This window comes from Ornithorhynchus anatinus, chromosome 7, assembly GCF_004115215.2.
Source record: "Ornithorhynchus anatinus isolate Pmale09 chromosome 7, mOrnAna1.pri.v4, whole genome shotgun sequence".
In the NCBI taxonomy this organism is placed as follows: Eukaryota; Metazoa; Chordata; class Mammalia; order Monotremata; family Ornithorhynchidae; genus Ornithorhynchus; species Ornithorhynchus anatinus.
In genome coordinates, this window is record NC_041734.1 from 76,870,614 (window position 1) to 76,892,647 (window position 22,034).

Here is a 22,034-nt window from a genome sequence, read left to right on the forward strand (position 1 = left end):
TGTATCAACCCTAGCATTAGAACAGTGCTTTACACATAGAAAGCGCTTAACAAATACAATTATTATTATAAATCATTTGCTTATATTAGTGTCTGTTTCCACCTCTAAGACTGATTGTTGTGGGCAGGGAACTTGTCTACCAACCCTATTTGTATTGTACTCTTCCAAGTACTTAGTACAGAGCTCAGTAAATACCACTGATGATAAATAAAAATGGGTTTCTACTATAAAAGAAAATCTGAGTTTCTACTTCCATGGAATCTCACCATGGATATCTCACCATGGACAAATACTGTACAGAAGAGACTGAAGTCATAAAAACAAAGTCCATCACCTGTATCTTTTCAAAATGTGAGAACTGCAGTCAAACCGTATTTTTCAAAGTCCTGATCCATTTCCAGGCTTAACCATTGTGTTGATTTTGAATTTACCATGACTTCTATTAAGGGCCATCACAATTTTTCCCAGTTGCAAATTATCGGAAACATTTTCTATGCTCCAAAAATCAGATGGAACACTGAATATACCACTTCCTCTACAATAACTGGATTACCAATCAACTGTATCTATTGAGCACTTACTGTGTGCATAGCACTGTACTAACCACTTGGGAGAGTACAATACAACAGAGTTAGTAGACACAATTTCTGTCCACAGTGAGCTTACAGTTTAGAGAGGGAGGCGGACATTGAGATAACTAAATTACAGATTTGTACATAAATCCTGTGGGGGCTGGGGGGAGATTGAGGGCAACTACCAAATGCCAAAGGTCTCAGATCCAAGTCAACAGATGATGCAGAAGGGAGAGAGAGCCAGGGAAGAGAGGAATTAATCGGGAGAGACCTCTTGAAGGAGCTACGAACTTAATAAGGCTTTGAAAGTGGGGAGAGTGATCATCTGTCGGATATGAAGAGGGAGGGCATTCCAGGCCTGAGGCAGGATGTGGGCAAGAGGTCGTCGGTGAGACAGACGAGATCGGGGCACAGTGAGCAAGCTATTCCTCGGGGCGTGAAGCGAGCGGACTGGGCTGAAATATGAGATCGGTGAGGAAAGGCAAGAGAGGGCAAAACTAAGTGAGCGCTTTCAAGCAAGGAGTTTTTGTCTGATGAAGATGTAGACGGGCAATCACTGGAGGTTCTTGAGGAGCAGGGAAGATATGGACTGAACGCTTTCCTAGAAAAACGATCCAAGCAGCAGAGTGAAATGTGGACTGGAGTGGAGAGAGACAGGAGGTGGGGAGATCGACAAGGAGGAAGATGGCACTAGTTAAGACAGGATAGGATTAAGTGCTTGGATCAGCAGAGTAGCCATCTGGATGGAGAGGAAAGGGTGGGTTTTGGTGACGTTGTGAAGGCAGAACTGACAGGATTTGGTGACATTAGATCAGTGGGTTGAGTAAGACGGATACATCAGGGACAAAGTCAAGGTTACGGGCTTGTGAGATAGAGAGGATAGTGGTACTGTCTACAGTGATGGGAAAGACAAGGAGAGCCAGGTTTTGGGTCTAGTTGCTAAATAAAATATCTTAGGAGTTCTAGATATTTTGATACTTTAAGTTGGTGAATGGAAGTTCAACCTGCTATTAGCTCCATTAACTTCTCCACAAGCTCTGGGGACATGTTACATTAATTAGCGTTCCAACTTTATCCACCAAAGTCAGCCCAAAACACAAAACCAGACTATAATTTACTGTGAGAATTTAACACGTGGCAAAAAAAAAATAACCCAAGAAAAGGATAGTTTTAAATAGCAACTAAAGAACACTTATGGTTCTGAGTTGTTCTAACCAGCTTGTATCAAAAAAAAAATTGCAGAAGTCAGCACAAATGAAGCACACATTACCACTAGGGGAAACAGTTAAAATACAACCAGGCAATCTGACTGCCCGTCGATCCAAATAAAATCTTATGGTAGATAGAATTCCATCTCAGAATAGTTAGAGCATTCAACCTAAACAGTGCCCAATACTTTTGGCTTTGCTCTCCAATAAAAACCTCCATCCCAAACCGAGAGACGTCATTACTAACAAAAGTCTTACTTTTCATAAATTTTCCATCCTCGCTTGAACGCTAGATATTAAATCCTGTCATCCTTGTGGGGAGGACTAGAGGTGATGTCTGAACTGCACAACTTTCCCCCAAGTTTGAACTCTGGTTCTCAGTTTCTTCTGGCTTAACTCTCGCTTCTTCCCCTAATCACCTTTCTCACCACTTCCGTACACTCTTCACTGCCCCACCTACTTTTCCTGAACCTCAACTTGATCCTCCCTGATCCTCTGATTCAGCGCACATCTTGCTCCTTTTGGCTTTCATCCATACGATGCAAAACCTAAGACTGAACCAAGAACTGCCTGGGAAAAGCACGCCAACTAAATAAATGTCCATCTCCTCTACAGACCTCTAGACTGTAAGCTCGTTTTGGGTAGGGAATGTGTCTGTTTATTGCTGTGCTGGACTCAATATATCTAAGCATGCGTACATAAGAGCTGTCCAGGGCATTCAATCAATCAGTGGTATTTATCGGTTACAGAGCACTGGACTAAGTGTTTGAGAGATTTAGCAGACATGATCCCTGTCCTCGAAGAGCTTACAATCACTGTGAGAATGATGGTGAGGGAAGGAATGAGAAACAAGGAGTGGCAAGGGAGTCGTAAAAGAAACAGGAAGCTTGATAATTAGGAAGGGCTAGACTGTAAACACTCTGACCCTGAGACCACACTTTTAAAATCTACTCTCTCAAACATTCAATGCAGTGCTCTGCACGGATTAGGAGCTGGTTAAATGCTACTGACTGATCAGGACCAGCCTCTCGACTCCTTGTCCCTTCCAGTACCGCTTAATCCAACAACCGATCTGAAAGGGACAAGACTGGTTTTCACATCTTCTTGAAATACATTTGCCTCATTCGGAAATGAAAGAATCCTGCCCCATTGGCTTCTGATGGATGGCCATCACAATTCTTACCCAAGTGTCAGTGAACCTCGGTGGCCTCGACTGTACTCTGTCAGCCCATTGACACTTCAGATGAGTAAAGTATGATAGGAAAAAGATGCATGGAAGAAAAGCCACCATGAAAACCAAACATTCTAAAAAAAATGCTCTAAAGGATAAGAAATGATCATCATCCTCATCACTCTGGTATTTGTTAAGGGCTTACTATATGTCAACCACTGTACTAAGGACTGGTGTATAGACAAGATAATCAGGTAAAGCTAAGACAAACGAGAGACACCCTCCCTGCCCCCAAAAAATCTAAGAAAAATTCAGAGCGCATCTTTTAAATGTCCATTCACTTTCAAGGAGTGACTGAGCAGTTTACATATTCAATCAGTGGCATTTATTTATTGTATTAAGTTCTTGGGAGAGTCCTATATGAGTCGGTAGCCACCTGCCCTGCCCACTATGAGCTGACAGTCCACTATTTACAGGAGCAAGATCCATGAGGACATCCCAGCAAGACCTGCAGAGGCCTGGCTGACCTGAGTGAGAGATTAATTAGCGACACGTGCAGGATGCGGTCACTCCAATGTGGCCCTCTGGGACCCAGTCACCTGCTCACAGCACTTTCCACAGGACTACCTTGGGATGACGCTCCCAGACTTGTGGAAGGCTAGTCTACCACCTGCAGCCGGTCTCCTGTTGCCCCGTCATGGCCACATAGAATAAATAATAACGTTGGTATTTGTTAAGCGCCTACTATGTGCAGAGCACTGTTCTAAGCGCTGGGGTAGATACAGGGTAATCAGGTTGTCCCCCGTGAGGTTCACAGTTAATCCCCATTTAACAGATGCGGCAACTGAGGCAGAGAGAAGTTAAGTGACTTGCCCACAGTCACACAGCTGACAAGTGGCAGAGCCGGGATTCGGAATAAATCCAATGGGACTGGACCAGCCTAAAAATTCCTGCTTCAGCTCAGGTCCCAGACAGAGCCGCAGGGCCTAACGGAAAGTGCTCAGGCCTGGGAGCCCGAGGACCTGGGTTCTAATAGCAGCTCCACCCCGTGTTTACTGTGTGACCTAGGGTTTGTCATTTCCCTTCGCTGTGGCTCATTTCCCACATCTGCAAAAAGGGGATTAAGTCTATGAAGCCCAAGCGAGAAATGGACTGTGTCCAATCGCCCCCTTTGGGAAGCAGCAAGGCTCAATGGAAGAGCATGGTCTTAGGAGTCAGAGGACATGGGTTTGAATCCTGGCTCTGCCACTTGTCAGCTGTGTGACTGTGGGCAAATCACTTAACTTCTCTGTGCCTCAGTTCCCTCATCTGTAAAATGGGGATTAAGACTGTGAGCCTCTCGTGGGACAACCTGATTACCCTGTATCTCCCCCAGGGCTTAGAAAAGTGCTCTGTTTAAGTACGTAAGTAAGCCTTTAACAAATGCCAAAATTATTATTATTATTATTGTAAACTCGTTGTGGGCAGGGAACGTGTCTGTTTATTTCTTTATTGTATTCTCCCAATTGCTTAGTAAAATGCTCTGCTCACATTAAGTGCTCAATAAATGTAATTGAATTGAATCGAACCTGATTAGCTTGTTCATACCCCAGTGCTTAGTAGAGTGCCTGGCACATAACAAGCACATACATACCATTGGAAAAAAAGAAGCTCTGATGGGGCACAACTGGTGCTGTCAGCAGGCTCCGAATCTCTGTGAGATTATCAGGGCAGCCAAATTTATTAAGCAGTCTCCTCGATTACCAGAGTCGGTTAAATGTTTTCTTTCGGTTTATCAAAATAATAATAATGATAATAATGGCACTTGTTAAGCACTTACTATGTACCAAGTACTGTAATAAGCGGTGGGGGCAAGGTAATCAGGTTGTCCCACAAGACTTTGTCCCACAAGACTTTGAGCCCCATTTTACAGATGAGGTCACTGAGGCCCAGAGAAGTGAAGTGACTTGCCCAAAGTCACACAGCTGACAAGTGGTGGAGTTGGAATTAGAACCCATGACCTCTGACTCCCAAGCTCCTTCCACTGAGCCACACAAAACCATCCAGAAGTCTAGGTGCTGAAATAGGAAAGTAGATCCACAGCTATGGGGCCTTAGTGAAACCCAGGACATTTTCATATTGTTAAAAAAAACAGCACGGCCCAGTGGAAAGCCCACGGTACCACGAATCGGGAGAGCCGGGTTTTAATCCCAGCTCCGGTCTGCTTCGAAACCATGGGCAAGTTGCTGAATGTCTTTGTGTTTCAATCTTCTCCTCTGTAAATTGGGGATTAGATACCCATTCTCACTACCACTTAGAGTTGATTTCACATCGTGTTCCGCCCAAAATCTTCTCGGAAAAACGAGCGAACGCTCTCTCTGTCCGATCCCAGATTTCAGATTGTCTTTCAGATGACAGCGTGGCGCCATGGACGTGCTCTGTGCCGCATCGCAGCTCCAGGAAAAGCGCCAGGAGCAGCTCCAGGAGACTGTCTCTCTCATGGAGCTCAGGGATTGTGTCCGACTGGATTGTCTGAACTTAACCCAGGGTTTAGCCCTTTCTAAGCATGTTGGGGGCCAATCACTTGTCTTCTCTGTGCCTTAGTAACCCCATCTGTAAAATGGAGTTTAAATCCTACTCCTTCCTACCTAGACTACGAGCCCCATCTGGGACAGGGACTGTGTCCAACCTAACATGTATCTACCCCAGCGCTTAGTGTCTCTGGCACATAGTAAGCACTTAACAAGTACCATAAGAAAAATAAACACTATATGTACAGATGATAATAACACATGCCATTTCGGCATGTCTTCTTGTGTGCGTGCCCCTAGGCACACTCATTTGCACCCTCCAGCATGACCACTGGATAACTAGTCCCCCGTCCAGCCAAGCGATCGGAAAGTTATCTCAGAATTTTAATGAACTTTTTAGGGCAGTCAACCAATTTCCGGAGTCCAGACCTCCCGGTGGTGTCAAATGCTTGCGTGTGATCTGTGAACCCTGCGACAGTCTGGACGCTGCTCCTGGCGCTTTTCCTGGAGCTGGGGTGCGGCAGAGAGCACGTCTGTGGCGCCATGCTGTCATCTGAAAGACAATCTGAAATCTGGGATCGGACAGAGAACGCGTTCGCTCGCCTTTCCAAGAAGATTTGGGACGGAACGCTACGTGAGATCAACTTTAATTTCCTTTAAAAAAAACACAACAAAACTATCAAAAGTCATGTGAAAACCCTTGCAAAAACGCCTTCCACTTTCAAAACACAGCCCAGCAGCCTTGCCGAAGGGAGTGTTTAGGTTTGCAGCTCTACGGGTCAGGACCAAAGACCCAGCAAGTCCGGGGCTTGAAGCAGCATGGTGTAAGCGGAAAGAACACGGGCCTGGAAGTCAGTAGGTTGTGGGTTCTAATCCCAGCTCCGCCACTTGTCTGCTGTGTGGCCTTGGGCAAGTCGCTTCACTTCTCAGTTACTTCATTTGTAAAATGGGGATTGAGACCATGAGCCCCACATGGGACAGGAACTGTGTCCAACCCAATTTGCTTGTATCCACCCCAGTGCTTAGTGCAGTGCTTGGCACATAGTAAACTCTTAAATACCACAATTATTATTTAAAAAGACCATTTTCGACACCTTAAAAAACCTTGTAAAACGTGCATCCTACCTTCACTGGCTGCCTAAATAAGGGCAGCCACCATCGAGTCCCTCCCCTCCTCCATAACTCCCCCCCAGCTTTCTTGCTGGGGCAGGAATGAGACCCTGTGCTTATCTCAGGAAGGATCTGAATGTCTTGGAGGTCACAGACATTCCCCATCTCTGGTGCTATAGTGTTTATTGAGTGGTCCTTTCATTAACTACTAGATTACTGGTGAAGACACAAGATAAATGAGAATACCCTTGCTTAATAAAGACTCAAAACCAACCCACACCAAAACCAACTTATCTTCGGTAAGTAAAGAGCAGCAGCATGGCCTAGTGAAAAGAGCACAGGCCTGGGAGTCCTACCCCTGCCCCATGTCCTACCACTGACCTGGAATGCCCTCCTTCCTCACATCTGCCAAACTCACTCTCTTTCCCTCTTCAAAGCCCTCCTCCTGAGAGCTCACCTCCTCCAGGAGGCCTTCCCAGACTGAGCTCTCCCTTTCCCTCTTCCCCTCCTTCCCTCCACATTCCCCCTACACCCTCCCTCTGCTCTACCCCCTTCCCCTCCCCACAGCACTTGTGCATAATTATATATATATATTATTTATTACTCTATTTTATTAATAATGTGTATATATCTATGATTCTATTTATCTTGATGGTACTGATGCCTGACTACTTGTTTTGTTGCCTGTCTCCCCCTTTCAGACTGCGGAGCCGGTTGTTGGACAGGGATTGTCTCTACATGTTGCTGAATTGTACATTCCAAGTGCTTAGTACAGTGCTCTGCACACAGTAAGCACTCAATAAAGACAATTGAATGAATGAATGGGAGTCAAAGGACCTGGGTTCTGATCCCAGCTCTGCCACTTATCTACACTGTGACCTTGGACAGTCACTTCACTACTCTGTGCCTCAGTTCCTTCATCTGCAAAATAAGCATTCAAAACCTGTTCTCCCTCCTACCTAGACTGTGAGCCCAATGTGGCATCTGATTATCTTATATCTACCCTAGAGCTTAGTACACTGCCTGGCATATAATAAAGGCTTAAATACCATGATTATGATTATTATCATCAATATAGGTTTATACTGGTACAGTAAAATCAAAACTTAATTTAGTTTATTCATTTATGGGAGAGGATGGTAGAAAAGAAAAAAACAATGGGCAGAGTTGTGCGCACTGTTCTTGTTATAAGCTCTAGAGAAGATACAAGTAAATCAGGTTGGACACAGTCCCTGTCCCACAGGGGGCTCACAATCTAATCAGTGGTATTTCTTGAGCTCTTACTGTGTGTGGAAGACTGTACTGAGCACTTGGGAGAGTACAATTAAAAAGAGTTGGTAGACACGTTCCCTGCCCACAACGAGTTTACATTCTAGAGGGGAAGAAAGACAAAATGTAATATAAATAAATTACAGGTATGGGCTAAGGGTGGGGTGAATATTAAATGTTTAAAGAATAGTTTCAAGGGCAAAGGTGACAGAAGGGAAAGGGAATAGGAGAAATGAGGGCTTAGTGGGGGAAGGCCTCTTGGAGGAGATATGATTGTAGTAGGGCTCTGAAGATGGAGAAGAGTGGAGATTTGTCACATATGAAGGGGGAGGGAGTGCCAAACCACAGGGCAGGCAAGGAGCAAGCGGTGACAGACAAGTCTGAAGTACAGTGAATAGGTTGGCATTAGAAGAGAGAAGTGTGCGGGCTGGATTGGAGTAGGAAATCAGGAAGGTGAAATAGGAGGGGGCAGCCTGAATGAATGCTTTAAGCTGGGGGTAAGGAGTTTCTGTTTGATGTGGAGGTGGGTGGGCAAACCACTGGAGGTTTTGAGGAGTGGGGAGGCATGGACTGAATTTTTTTTTTTTAGACAAATGATCCAAGCAGCAGAGTGAAATACTGTCTGGACTGGAGAGAGACAAGTAGCAGAGCGGTCAGCAAGGAGGCTGATGGAGTAGTCAGAGCGGAATATGGTAAGTGCTTGGATCAGCGTGGAAGCAGTTTAGATGGCGAGGGAAGGGTGGATTTTAACAAAATTACGCAGTAAGAGCTGACAGGATTTGGGGACAGATGGAAATGTGGATTGAATGAGAAAGGAGTCAAGAATAATTCCAAGGTTCTGGGCTTGTGAGACAGGGAGGATAATAGTGCTGTCTAAAGTAAGGGGAAAGTCGGGGAGAGGACAGGGTTTGGGTGGGAAGAAGAGGATATCTGTTTGGGCCATGTTAAATTTGAGGTGTCTGGCAGGACATCCAAGTAGAGATGTCCTGAAGGTAGGAGGAAATGTGAGACTGCAGAGGAGAAAGGTCAGGGTTGGAGAGATAAATGTGGAAATCATCGATGTAGGGATACAGCTGAAGCCGTGGGAGTGAATGAGTTCTCCTAAGAGAGCGGGTTTAGAGGGAGAAAAGAAGGGGACCCAGAACTGAGCCTTGAGGGACTCCCCAAGTTAGGGGGTGGGAGGCAGAGGAGCCTGCGAAAGAGACTGAGGAGAGATCTGAGAGATGGAAGGAGAAACAGGAGGACACTATTAGCATAGTCAAGGTTAGAGACTATTTCCAGAAGAAGGGGTTAGTTAGTCCACAGTGGCAAAGGCAGTTGACAGGTTGAGGAGGATTAGGATGTAATGTCTGTCTCTCCCTCTATAATGTAAAATCCTTGTAGATAGGGAACGTGTTGTCTGTCTCCCACTCTATAATGTAAGCTCCTTGTGGGCAGGGAACGTGTCTATGAACTCTGCTACACTATATTTTCACAAATGCTTAGTACAGTGCCCACCTGCAATAAGTGCTCACTGCACGCACCTGACTGATAGGAGGGAGCAGGATATAAACTCCATTTTACAGGTGAGGAAATGGAGGCACAGAGAAGTGAAGTGACTTGCCTGAGGTCAAATGGCAGACAAGAGGCAGAACCCTGATTAGAACCCAGTTCCTCTGACTTCCATGCCCGTGCTCTTTCCACTGAGCCACGCTCAAGTAAACCGACTACAATCCGCATTTGTTGGTGAGAAACTGCTTAATAGGGCAACTCAACAGGCAGAGCCCTACCTTGGGAACCTGCCCTGGATACCAATTAAACATTCCTGGAACATTAGGGCACTGACTAAAATCAGAGTGCCAGACAGAATAAATGATCCAAAGGGCCTACGTTCTGCTCCAAAGACAGCTTGGCAACCCAAACAGACCATTTGAAAGAGTTTAATGATTCACAACCTCAATCCGAGACATGGAACCTGGGCAGGAATCCCTCTAGCCCATAACCTTGTTGCGGGCAGGGAGCGTGTCTCCCAACTCTGTTGGACCCTACTGAAAGCTCACCTCCTCCAGGAGGCCTTCCCAGATTAAGCCTCCCTTTTCATCTGCTCTCCCTCCCCTTCCCATCACTCCGACTCCCTCCCTCTGCTCTATCCGCCCCCCCCCCCCCGGCCCCACAGCACTTGCGTATATATGTACATATTTATTATTCTATTTATTTTATTAATACTGTGTATACAGCTATAATTCTATTTATTCATTTTGATGGTCTTGACGCCTGTCTACTTGCTTTGTTTTGTTGTCTGTCTCCCTGCTTCTAGACTGTGAGCCCCTTGTTGGTTAGATATTGTCTCTGTTGCCGAATTGTACTTTCCAAGAGCTTAGTACAGTGCTCTGCAAACAGTAAGTGCTCAATAAATTCGAATGAATGAATGAATGTACTCTCCCAAGCACCTAGCCAATTGTATTTATTGAGTGTTTACTGTGTGCAAAGCACTGAACTAAGTCCCTGGGAGAGTACAATATAACAAATCCCCTGCCCACAAAGAGCTTACACCCTAGAGGTACAGTGCTCTGCACATAATATGCGCTCAATATATACCACTGACTGATTGATTAGGAGTCAGAGAGTGAATGGGAGCCTGTAAAAAGACCCTAAAATAAATGTAAAAAGGGAAAGTCCTCGCTGAACGACAGGAATGTAAATTTCCCTCTCCATGGACCAAACAAAATTTGAATACAATTACAGTCTCCTATCACTTACTTTTTTTTGTACATTATGCTTTGGTTGCCACTGAAGATATTTTCATATGAGCCTTCACTTGATCAAATTCTACTCTGCACTGGCAATTTTAATAGAGTACCTTAGTTGCTCGGCCTCGGAGCCATACCACTTATCAAGATGCAAGTGTTTATTACATGGTCCTTCATCAAGTGTTGGAGTCCAAGATAAATGAGAGCATCCCAGGCCTAAAAATACTTGGCCAATACCACCCGAACAAAAACCACTCACCCTTGTTGGCAAGCAAAGATTAATATTATACCAGGATAGAGAACAAAAACTAAAAACTAATTTAGTTTGCGGGGGGGCGGGGGGGGGGAGCTAAAAGAATGGAGCAGTCTTGCAAGCCTACAACAGACAAAAAAAACTTCTCAATAGATTAAAAAAAAATTTCAAGGATGTTTGGCCTAGTCAGTTGGGGCAGTAAATACAAATACAAAAAAACAAAAAACCCTGACAAAAGTCCCTGAGTTACAGTAGATGAATTTATAGATGCATTTTAGTGATTTCACAATTCAGGCAGGCCAAATTTCAGATTAACCATACACAGAATAGCACAGGGAATGTAAGGCCCAATGGACTAGTCAGAATTGTAATTATAGTGACCAAAGTTACCAAACATGGGCTTTTATCTAGAGTAAAAAGGGTATTTTAAGGCAATACAGTAACATAATCCTTTGGGGGAGGAATTAATTTACCAGAAACCACTGGATGGAAAAAAATGGTATATTAAAAATAATTTTTAAAGTTACAGTAATAGTCAAAATTTTCTGTTATAAAGTAGAAAGATATTAGTTAACTTTCCCAAATGGAAAGGCCAAATCAATAAACACCGTGCATCATTAATAATGAAACAGTTACTGTGGGCTCCTACACCTATATTAAGATAATTTCCGCTTTTTCCCTCCACATAAAAAATTAACAAAACGGACAGAGGGGAGGAACCAGAGGAAAGGTCAGAATCAATTTGGCTCAGCCTACTGAAATGAAGAGAATGCATATTAACACCCCTTTTACAAAACACCAGCTGTTCTCATATGATAGTAAAGCCACAGAGCATTAGGTAGAGTTGACTGTATCTGATTTTTGACCTTCACACAAATGCTTGTTACTCCCAAGGATTTACACCACCTTTCATCACGCTACCCTCAGTGAAATTCTAGAACCCTTTGTCTAGGCAGGTGATAGAGGTAAACACTGTCAAACTAAAAAGTAAACCTTACTTATGAAATGCCATCTGAACTGTTCTCCCTACAGTTATCAAGATAATTGTCTCATCCACCGCTGTTGCAAATACTAATATTAATAATAATCATTAATGTTAGGAAGACTTGCTATGAAGAGCCTGAAAAAAGTCATGAAATGTGCTGATGTAACAAATGCCACACAAATACAAACTGTCAATTCTATGGTCTTTCCAGCGACAACGTAGGGATCCGAAAGCTGGACAGTGAAAAAACGAGATAGAAAGAACATCGATTCTTTTGAAATGTGGTGTTGGAGAAGGGTTTTGAGAATACCATGGACTGCCCGAAAAACAAACAAATGGATTTTGGAGCAAATTAAACCAAAGTGGTCTTTGGAAGGCCAAATGACTCGACTCAGCTTAGCATATTTTGGACACGATCAGGAGGCCTAATTTTCTGGAGAAGACATTAATGCTAGGAAAAGTCTAGGGAAAACGTGGAAGAGGCAGACCGGTAGCTAGATGGACAGAGACCATAACAACTATAACGGAAGCACCATTAGAAAGTTTGCGGATCATGGCAGAGGACAGGACGTTCTGGAGAAAGTCTATCCGTGGAGTCGCTACGAATTGGAAACGACTCGATGGCACTTAATAATAATCATAAATAATAATAATGGTATTTCTTAAGCATTTACCATGTGACGAGCACTGTACTAACTGACCCCCAGCCCCATGCTCTTTTCACTAGATCCCGTTGCTCTTCTGAATGATTTTGTCTGCCCTCCTAGTACTACATGTTGAGAAGAAGGAATAAGAAAGGGACGAGCTTAGATATTCATCCCCTTCCCTCTCCTTCTCTTCCCCTTGCCCCTTGTCCTCACGGGTGCCATTCTCTTGGCAGAGTTCCGTGGTTCCTCTCCTTGCTCTCCCCAACCACTATCTCCGCATTCCAGGAAGCCCGAGCCACATCCTTTGCCTCTGAGGTCCGTGTGGCCAGCGTGGCTCAATGGAAAGAGAAGCAGCGTGGCTCAGTGGAAAGAGCATGGGCTTGGGATTCAGAGGTCATGAGTTCGAATCCCGGCTCCGCCAATTAGCTGTGTGACTGTGGGCAAGTCACTTAACTTCTCTGGGCCTCAGCTACCTCATCTGTAAAATGGGGATTAAGACTGTGAGTCTCACGTGGGACAACTTGATTACCCTGTATCTACCCCGGCGCTTAGAACAGTGTTCCGCACATAGTGAGCGCTTAACAAATACCAACATTATTATTATTATTAGACTGGAAGCTCCCCGAGGGCGGGGATCATGTCCACCAACTCTATTGTACTGTCCTCTCCCAAGCAATTGGTACAGTGCTCTGCGCACAGTAAGTCTTCACAAATGCCATTGATGGATTGCCTGAAACGAAAATTCTTTGACTTTCAAAAAACGATTCTTTCCGTTCTTGTTCATACACAAGTTGAGCAACAAAAAGACGAAAAGGTAGAGCGTAGCTTCAAGTGCTTCAGCAGCCTAAGTGGTTTTGCTTGCCTTCGAATGAGAAGATGTGGCACTAATGCAAGCCCAAAGGTTTGAAAAAATTTTATAAATCACATTTCCATTCATTCCATTCAACCCTAAATGAAGCTTGCATTATGACCTTATCGACAAAATAAGTTTAAGTTAAAAGCAGAAATGCAGCATAGCCGAAAAATAGCTGCAGCATCCTGATCCAAGAAAGAGAACTCTAATTGCGGAACTTCCTTCAGAGTCTATTTCAAATAAAAACTCCGGGGATTGGTACCTTTCATTTTTTCCCCCCATCTACCAAGTACCTTTTCCAGAGACATTGTATTCAATGAAACGAGCCCCCTATTGACCATATACCCATTAAAGACCTGATCTACTATTCATTTTTTCCCCCATTAGTTCTATTTCAGCACAATTCTGGGAAATACCAAAATACCAAATGGTTATTGCAATTAGGTTAGGTGCCCAAATTTGACTTTTTTGTAGACAGCCAGGCACTTTCTGATTTTCATCTCTTGAAATAACCTTGTTTTAATATCCATTGGAATGATAAAATGCTCTACGTTTCTTTGAAAGGGAATTGGTGTCATCCCATTACATAATTCAAAACAGAGATCTGGCATGAATTACACTGAATTTTTAGGAGCATTTCCCACCCAGCTTGTCTCGGTAAGATTTTTAGATTGAAAAAGAGTCTAGTTAATCTTCACTACACTTCCCCCCAGCCCTGTTGTGGGAATTCTGACGACATTGAGAATGAACAAGGATTTAGTGATTGCAGTTGAAGAGAAATAGTGCCTTGACACCCAGAAGAATCAAATTTAAAGCCTGGTTTCAATGTCCTACCCCAGCTCAGGAGACAAATATTAAAGTCAAAATGAGCAGCCAGTAAATTGACTTTACTACACTACTCATCTTTCCCAAAGACGACATCACTTTTGGGAACAAGGTAGATTTGAGCCTGCTTTCAAAAAAACCAAAACCAACTTTGAGCTTTACAGCTGATATAATCATAAAATTTCTGGAATAATTCCCTCTTATCACTGTCATTTGCCACTAATGTTATCATTTTGAAGAAAACCAAAGAACTAAAAGAGTATTAAGAGTCGGGCATAAGACAGCTATGGCTCGCAGTGGAAGAGAATATGGTGACAGTTATTGATAGCTGCAAGGACTGTTAAACAACCAATACTTTAAAAGAATAGTGTGTGAAAAGGTTAATTCCATGATGTTCCTGAGGAAAACCACTTTGGATGGGGGTAGACATGGGTAAAAAATTGGACTCTCTAGTAGCCATTTTGGTTGCAATCCCAATATAAAAGCAATCTTGACTGACTGATCCCTCCTTCTGAGGAAGATTTCCAGAAGAGAAAGTTTACAGTGGTCAGTTAGAGTTCTCCTCAGTGGTTGAGAGGGGGGCTAATAAAGTCTACTTGTATATATATGTGTGAATACATTCTCTCTCTCTCGGGCAAATTATAATCTGTCTGCAGGATTCCCAACAAGCCCACTGTGGGCAGGGAACATGTCTACCAACTCTGTTATATTGTAGTCTCCCAAGTGCTTAGTACAATGCTCTGCACACACGAAGCACTCAATAAATACCATTGATTGCCTGATTCCTAACTTGCCATCTTGGACAGCCTGCTAGACAGTAAAATCCTTGAGGGCAGGGATCATTAATAATTTTACTGATCTCTCCCAAGTGCTTAGCACACTGTTCTACACACAGTAGGTGCTCCATAAATACTCCTGATGGATTGGGCAATCCAAGGTAGGCAATCACTGAGGTGCTCTGCTTACCTGTCTAGCAAATTGTCCGGTCTAATTATAAATTTATAAATTATAAATTTTTTTTAAGGCTGGCTGGGGGAGCAGGAGGATGACAGATTTTCAGAGACCTCATCAATCAATGCTATTTAACGAATTCTTACTGTGTGTAGAGCACTGCGCTAAGCTCTTGAGAGAGTCCAATATAACAAGAGTTGATAGACACCTTCCCTGCCCACAATGAATTTACAGTCTATGCGGAAGCTTGAATTCTGCTCATCGGCCATTTATTTCCCATCATCACAGTAATAATAACTGCGGTATCTGTTAGGCGCTTACTACGTGTCAGGCACCACATTAAATGCTGGAGTAGATACAAGCAGATCGGTTTGGACATGGTCCCGTTCCACATGGAGCTCACGGTCTCAATCCCCATTTTACAGATGAGCTAACTAAAGTAACGATCACTGACGCCCTCGCCTAGCAGTTCCTCCTCAGGCTGTTACGTTTCTGAAGGCACTTTATTCCTAACTGTGCATTATTCCTAATTATTATTACTATTCCTAATTATCCCTGTCTGCCCATGACTGAGCCAGGTCCCATCCTGGACATCCCCTCCCCTCACTGCCCACCGGACAATGTCCACTCTCCCAACATGTTGGGTAACAAATCTTGCCTCTGAAGTTTCCTCCCAGAGCTCTCCTCGGTCTCATGTTGGGCTAACCCAACCACCCTCACTAGGAAAGTGCTGAGGGACGATCCAAGCGTATGAAATATTTAGTAAGGCCTGACCAAAATAAATAAATAAATCAAAGGGCTCACGCAGCACTCTGCCAAGGCTAAATTGTGCTTTTGGCCCAACCCCAATCTTAGTGGAAGAGTGGAATAATCCCCTCTTTTGATACTCACCCCAGCTCTACATCTCTTACGCACGTACCTCTATATTCTATTTACCATGTGCTGCTCTTCCTGCCTCGGTAATGGCGGGGGGTAGGTCACGTAGGATGCAAACAGGGATCGGACCCTTCCGTCATCCTCTGTTCTCCATCTCCCCGGCTACCACTAACAAGGTTGGCAGGGGTTTTCATATTTCCCACTACCACCCCCGTGCCAGCTCACATCCCATCCTCTAGGACTGTGGGGGTGCTCTAGCTGCCCCCCTTTCTGGAGGGGGGCTACCCCCTCACTTGGCCCAATCCTCTGCCTGGCTTTTGTTTTAGAGACATCTAGACCAGGCCAGTGAAACTTCTGGGCTTCTACTTTTCGCCATCCTGTTGAATAAAAGGAATTTTTTTCCCTCATTTTCATTTGGGACAAACCCAACTTGCCCTGATATGGCTTCAGTCAACTTACGGTTTTCAAAAGGGGGGGGTGAGGGACGGGACACTTGAAATATGGCAGGTGGCATTTAACTCAATGACAGGAGATTAGGATTAAATAGGTTAAATATCACTATTATATCTCAAGTAGAGACAAAGCCTAAATGCTACTGAGCACTTACTATGTGCAGAGCACTGTACTAAGCGCTTGGAATGTACAATTCGGCAACAGATAGAGACGACCTCTGCCCAATAACAGGCTCACAGTCTAAACGGGACATAGGTACATTTCGTATTACTGGGAGTAAAAATATTGTAGCACTACCTACCAGTTAGGCTGACTTCTTATTGCGTCAATAAGCTCCTTTTTTGACACCACTGTCAACATTTTTGCATCACTGTGCTATGTACAGTTTCTCCTAAAATATGGGGATTGTATTTCTCGCAGAAACTTGTGATACTGAAGGGGGTGGGGGGTGATGTGTGTGTGTGTGTGTGTGTGAAAAATCAAATAAAAAGTAGCTCTCCCCCATCTTCTACTGAAGGGGTTGGGTGTGTGGGGTGTGTGTGTGTGTGTGAAAAATCAAATAAAAAGTAGCTCTCCCCCATCTTCTACACCCCAGCCTGCTTTCTTTGCTCTAATGCCAACCTACTTGCTGTCCCTCAATCTCGTCTGGTCAGCCGCCAGCCCCTTGCCCACATCCTTCCCCTGGACTAGACTTTCCCGCCCCCTCGTATCCAACAGACCGCCACTCTCATCGCCAAAGCTCTACTAAAAATCACATCTCCTCCAAGAGGCCTTCCTGGCCTAAGGCCGCATTTCCCCACCCTATTCACCATTTCCCTGTCACCTACACACCTGGGTGTATACTCCTTAATCAGTTGCATTTATTGAGTGCTTTCTGGGTGTAAAGCACTTTACGAAATGCTTGGACGATTACAACAGAATTGGTAGACATATTCCCTGCCCACAGTGAGCTTTTGATATTCACCCCAGCCCCAAAGCCCTTATGTACGCACCTCCATATTCTATTTACCATATTTTTAACTTATTTTAATGTCTGTCTCCCCCTGAAGAGTGTAAATTCCTCATGGGCAGGGATCACGTCTACCAATTCTATTGTACTGAACCTCTCCCAAATGCTTATCACAGTGCTCTACACAAAGCATACGCTCAAATAAATACCCAATGATCATTTGAGGCAGGGTGGCCAACTGGAAATAGCACGGAATTGGGAGTTCGGGTCCCAGCTCTGCCTACTGCGTGACTTTGAGCAAATCACGTAACTTGCCTGAGCCTCAATCTCATCTGTAAAATGGGAATGAGACACGTTGGGATCTCCACATGGGTCAAAGACTGGATTCGATAATATAACTCTGTATTTACTCAGCACTTAGCACAGCATAGTGCCAAGTAAATAAATAAATGAGTAAATAGAGTAAAGAAAGTAATAAATGCTACAGTAATTATTATTATTAATAATGATGGTATTTGTTATGCATTTACTATGTGCCAAGAGCTGTTCTAAGTGCTAGGTTGTAACCAAGGATTCAGTTGGGATTAATGGGCTAGGTGGTTTGCAATTTCAGTACCTACTCCTGTATTATGTCCATCCCTAGCAGAACACCCTCTAGACCGTAAACTCACTGTGGGCAGGGAATGTGAATGTGTTGGTTTCTGTTTGTACTGTACTCTCCCAAGCACCTAGTACAGTGCTCTGCACAAGTAAGTGCTCAATAAATACGACAATGAATGAACTTCAATCCCTGACCTCATTGCTCTTTTTCTGTATCAGATAGTATAAAGTTGGAAAGACACAAAGTTACGGTCGATACAGTAAATGGGGAAACAGGGCTGAAACACGCCACGACCGATGCCGGGCACTCTGCCCACGGATGCTTATGCCCACCCTGAATCTATTTGTGGATCAGGTTATACCCAGAACAGCGTAGTGATGTGGGAAGAGAGTTCCCTACTCCTTCCACCATGTTCTAGCCAAATCACTTCTGAAAACCTGTAATACCGCAGAACTGGGTGTATGCACCTGGCCACATCAACTACCACAGTTTATCAGAAAGATAAGCCAGGGGAATCTTAGACAATATAATGAACTCAAGGAAAATGCTTCAGTTTATTCCGACACGGTAAATAAGTCAAATGGGGTAGATGATGCTGGAAATGGGAGCATTGCTGGAATCGGCAGGAAGTGAGAACCAGTGGAAAGCATGTGGAGGTGGGGTGTGCCAGAAATGGCACTGATTTTTAACCAAAGAGAGGGTTGGACTGCCGGCTGACAGGATCTTGGCATAAGCAATGTTGATACTGGATCCATCACGACCGCTCTGAAGGGACTTATCTTTTCACGGGTGAAAACCAAATGAAATGAAGTGAGGCAAGTGAATTCCGCTTAGTAGCCTAAATCCGACCGAACCATTTGTAAGGGCAAACTCAAAGTAATAGGAAGGCTTACCACATTATCGCTCGCTAGCCACTCGAGTTCCACGCAATTTCTTCTCCCTTAGTTTTCCCAGGGTATGAATAGCAAAGAATGCAATTAGCACTGAGTAATTTGGGTGGGGTGGAAGAAGAGCCCTCTGTGGCCCAATTAACAGCAGCAAATTAATGAAGAGGAATGAGAATGGAAGGAAAAGTGGAAGGCCCAGAAATGGCAGCTAAAACTCTAGTAGCTAGGAGGTCAAAGATCACCTCTTTCTGGAGCTTAAAGAAGTCAATTTTACCGTTTACATTAGCAACGGGGAGAAAGTTTCAGTCTCTTCAATGACAGCGTCCATGGTATGTGATCCCGCCACTTGACTTTTCCATTCTTATACACAAGATCCAGACAACAGCAACCAAAATGATGAAAGGGTGAGAAAACAAGTCCTCCGAGGAAAGATGAAAGGAATTTGGGCTGTTTAGCCTAGAGAGGGCTATGGGGAAATGTAATGATTGACTTCAAGCAAATGAAGTGTTTTTATAGCAAAGACCAAAGGAGAAGAAGAAACTAATTTAACTTAAAGGAGGAGAGATTTGGGCTGGATATCAATCAACAATATTGAGCGCTGACTGTGTACAGAGCACTGGATTAAGCACTTGGGAAAGTATAACAGAGTTGGTAGATATGTTCCCTGCCCACAATGAGCTTACAACCTTACATATGAAAAAACTTCTTTTTTTTAAAGTCACGTCACTCGATAAACTACCTAGAGAGATTGTGCAGTGTCCATCCTTGTTGATTTTGAAGAAAGAAACAGACAAGTCAGACCTGGATTAAATGACCACTCAAATTCATTCAATAGTATTTATTGAGCACTTATGTGCAGAGCACTGTACTAAGCACTTGGAATGTACAATTCGGCAACAGATAGAGACAATCCCTGCCCAATGACGGGCTTACAGTTTAATCAACGGGCTTACAGTCCACTCTAATCCCCTTCCAACTCTGTGATTCTAAGAGACATCCTCCCCCTAAAATAGTTGGCCCTCTTTGATGGGTAAATAACAAGAAAAAGAAAAAAAAAAAAGCTATTACTTGCCCAGAGTGAGTCAGTAGAAAGAACAGCCTGACCCCAGAGTCAACCAAAGGCCAGGTACAGACGGAATAATTGGGAATTCAGGTGGAGGCTGAATATTGCGGGGGAGGGAGTTGGAGGGGAGACTACCCCAAATGGCAGCCACACAACAGCATTGCTTAACCACAGGATAAATGTGACATCAACCACACGACCATAATGGAACTGGTAACAACATTTACTGCTTCTATGCTCCATCTCTGTGACATGGAATCCTGGAAACAGCTTCTGCTTTCTGTAACTCCACACTCCAGAAATGCTGGAGACACAAACGCTCCCACCCCTTCCCCCCACCCGCCACCTCGGACCCCATTTCCCCAGCCGCCCATAAGCTCTACAATCCTCCTCTCCACCTGAGCTCCCCTCTTTCACCCCTGTGGCCAAAGGGCCCGGATCCAAAAGATTCTTTCCAGACTCCGGTATTACTCCCAGTCCAGCCTTAACTAGATTGCGTTGCCTTCAATCGGCATATTTCACCGTTTACGTTGACAAAACAAAACGCAGCAATTTAAATGTAACCCTTTCACCCCTAAAAGGCTGGGTCACCTTCGGACCTGAAAGGAAGAGCATCACCCTCTGCACGACAAGCCAAGAATTCCAATTCTTCTCTCCGGACCACCGTCGGAGCCAGAGGTCCTTCTGGATAGCCAAAAGCTGGTTTCCCTTTGGGGGTCCGGTCTCCCACACCGGCCACCTACCTCGTGGGGAGGGCAAGAGGTAGGCAAACCCAATTCTACAAGAGTCTACTGCTGGGTGTGACAGTTCCTCAACACCAAGGGTCCGGGTCACGTCTTCCTGCTCACGTCTTGTCCCCTGACCAACCCCACGAAGGCATCAGTGATTTACTCTAACACCACAGGAAAAGGACACATTTACATGCTGGACTGAATAATCAATGATATACTGGGCATAAAAGAACTGATAAGAATGCATCGAAAAGCGTAAAACACAAGAGGAACCAGATGAAATAGTTGTGATCTTTACTAGGACTAAATTGAGCTGGTTTGGACCACCGTCACTTGAAAGGTCTACGTGTTTACAAAACGAATGAGAAATATGAATTAATCAAAGTTAGCAGTGACACAAAGGCCATACTGACCTAAGAAATGTTCCCAATCAATTATTTCAATTCGACATTGCCCGGGTGGAAATAGAAACAAGCTACTCCGTGTTTAGTCAAGGGCAGGGGGAAAAAAAAGGTGACTGGAAAAGTTATCCAACATTCCAAAAAAGCCCACTTAAAATGAAGGGAAAAAAATCAATCTTAAAATGCCATTTTTTTTAAACGATTTAACTTTTTAAAACTACCTTCATATTTCCGATCCAAATTCACTACGTGAGGTATCTATTGTGATTTAGTCCTAGGTCCAAAAGATTGCTTTAAAGTTAGAAATATAAATGAGTCTGGAAACAACGAGGGTGTTCTGAGCTTTCCAAAAACTGGGGGGGAAAAAAAGGTACACAAAGGAGTAGGAGGAAGAGGAGGAGGAGGGGTTACTATGACCTAATAAGCCACAGTAAAACTTCAAAGCCAGCTTTTAGGACTCAAATCTCCTAGGTCTCCAGCCAAGTCAAAGATTTGTCAGCGTCTAGAAAACCAGAAGACACTAGGGTTTTTCACACCAGTCAGATTCATGAAAACGGCTTTGTCCCCAGCCAAAAGCAATCTTTAGAGCATAGTACTAATGACTGGTTAACCTAAGGACAAAATATCCTGAAAATGCACTGCTGCAATAAAGCAAACTAGCAACAGTCTGGTTGAGACTCCCTGCTCACCGTGCTGGAGAGGAATCATTCTCGCATTAATGGAAGCAATGTGAACTCAACCAACATTTTGCGGCCAACTTGAAAATGAAGGCACGAATGTGTCTATCCTTGGAGGAAAAAACCGATGGCGCCTCTTTCCAATAATGTCGCTTGAAAGGAAATTTTTTTTTGCAATAAATGAAGCGATTGCCAACGCTCGCATAATGGACACCAGTCGTTGGGTGATTAAAACAGTATTTTTAATTCTTGCATTACCTCACAGCTAAAAATGTCAACCTACCACACCCAGTTGTGTCCTTTTCCCCGAGAG

General features: G+C 44.0%; 1 protein-coding gene across 2 annotated transcripts in view; it reads right to left on the reverse strand.

Annotated features, from left to right (window-relative positions):
• BMPR2 (bone morphogenetic protein receptor type 2) overlaps positions 1-22,034 on the reverse strand; it is a 201,471-nt gene that overhangs the window by 178,794 nt on the left and 643 nt on the right. The window lies entirely within an intron of this gene.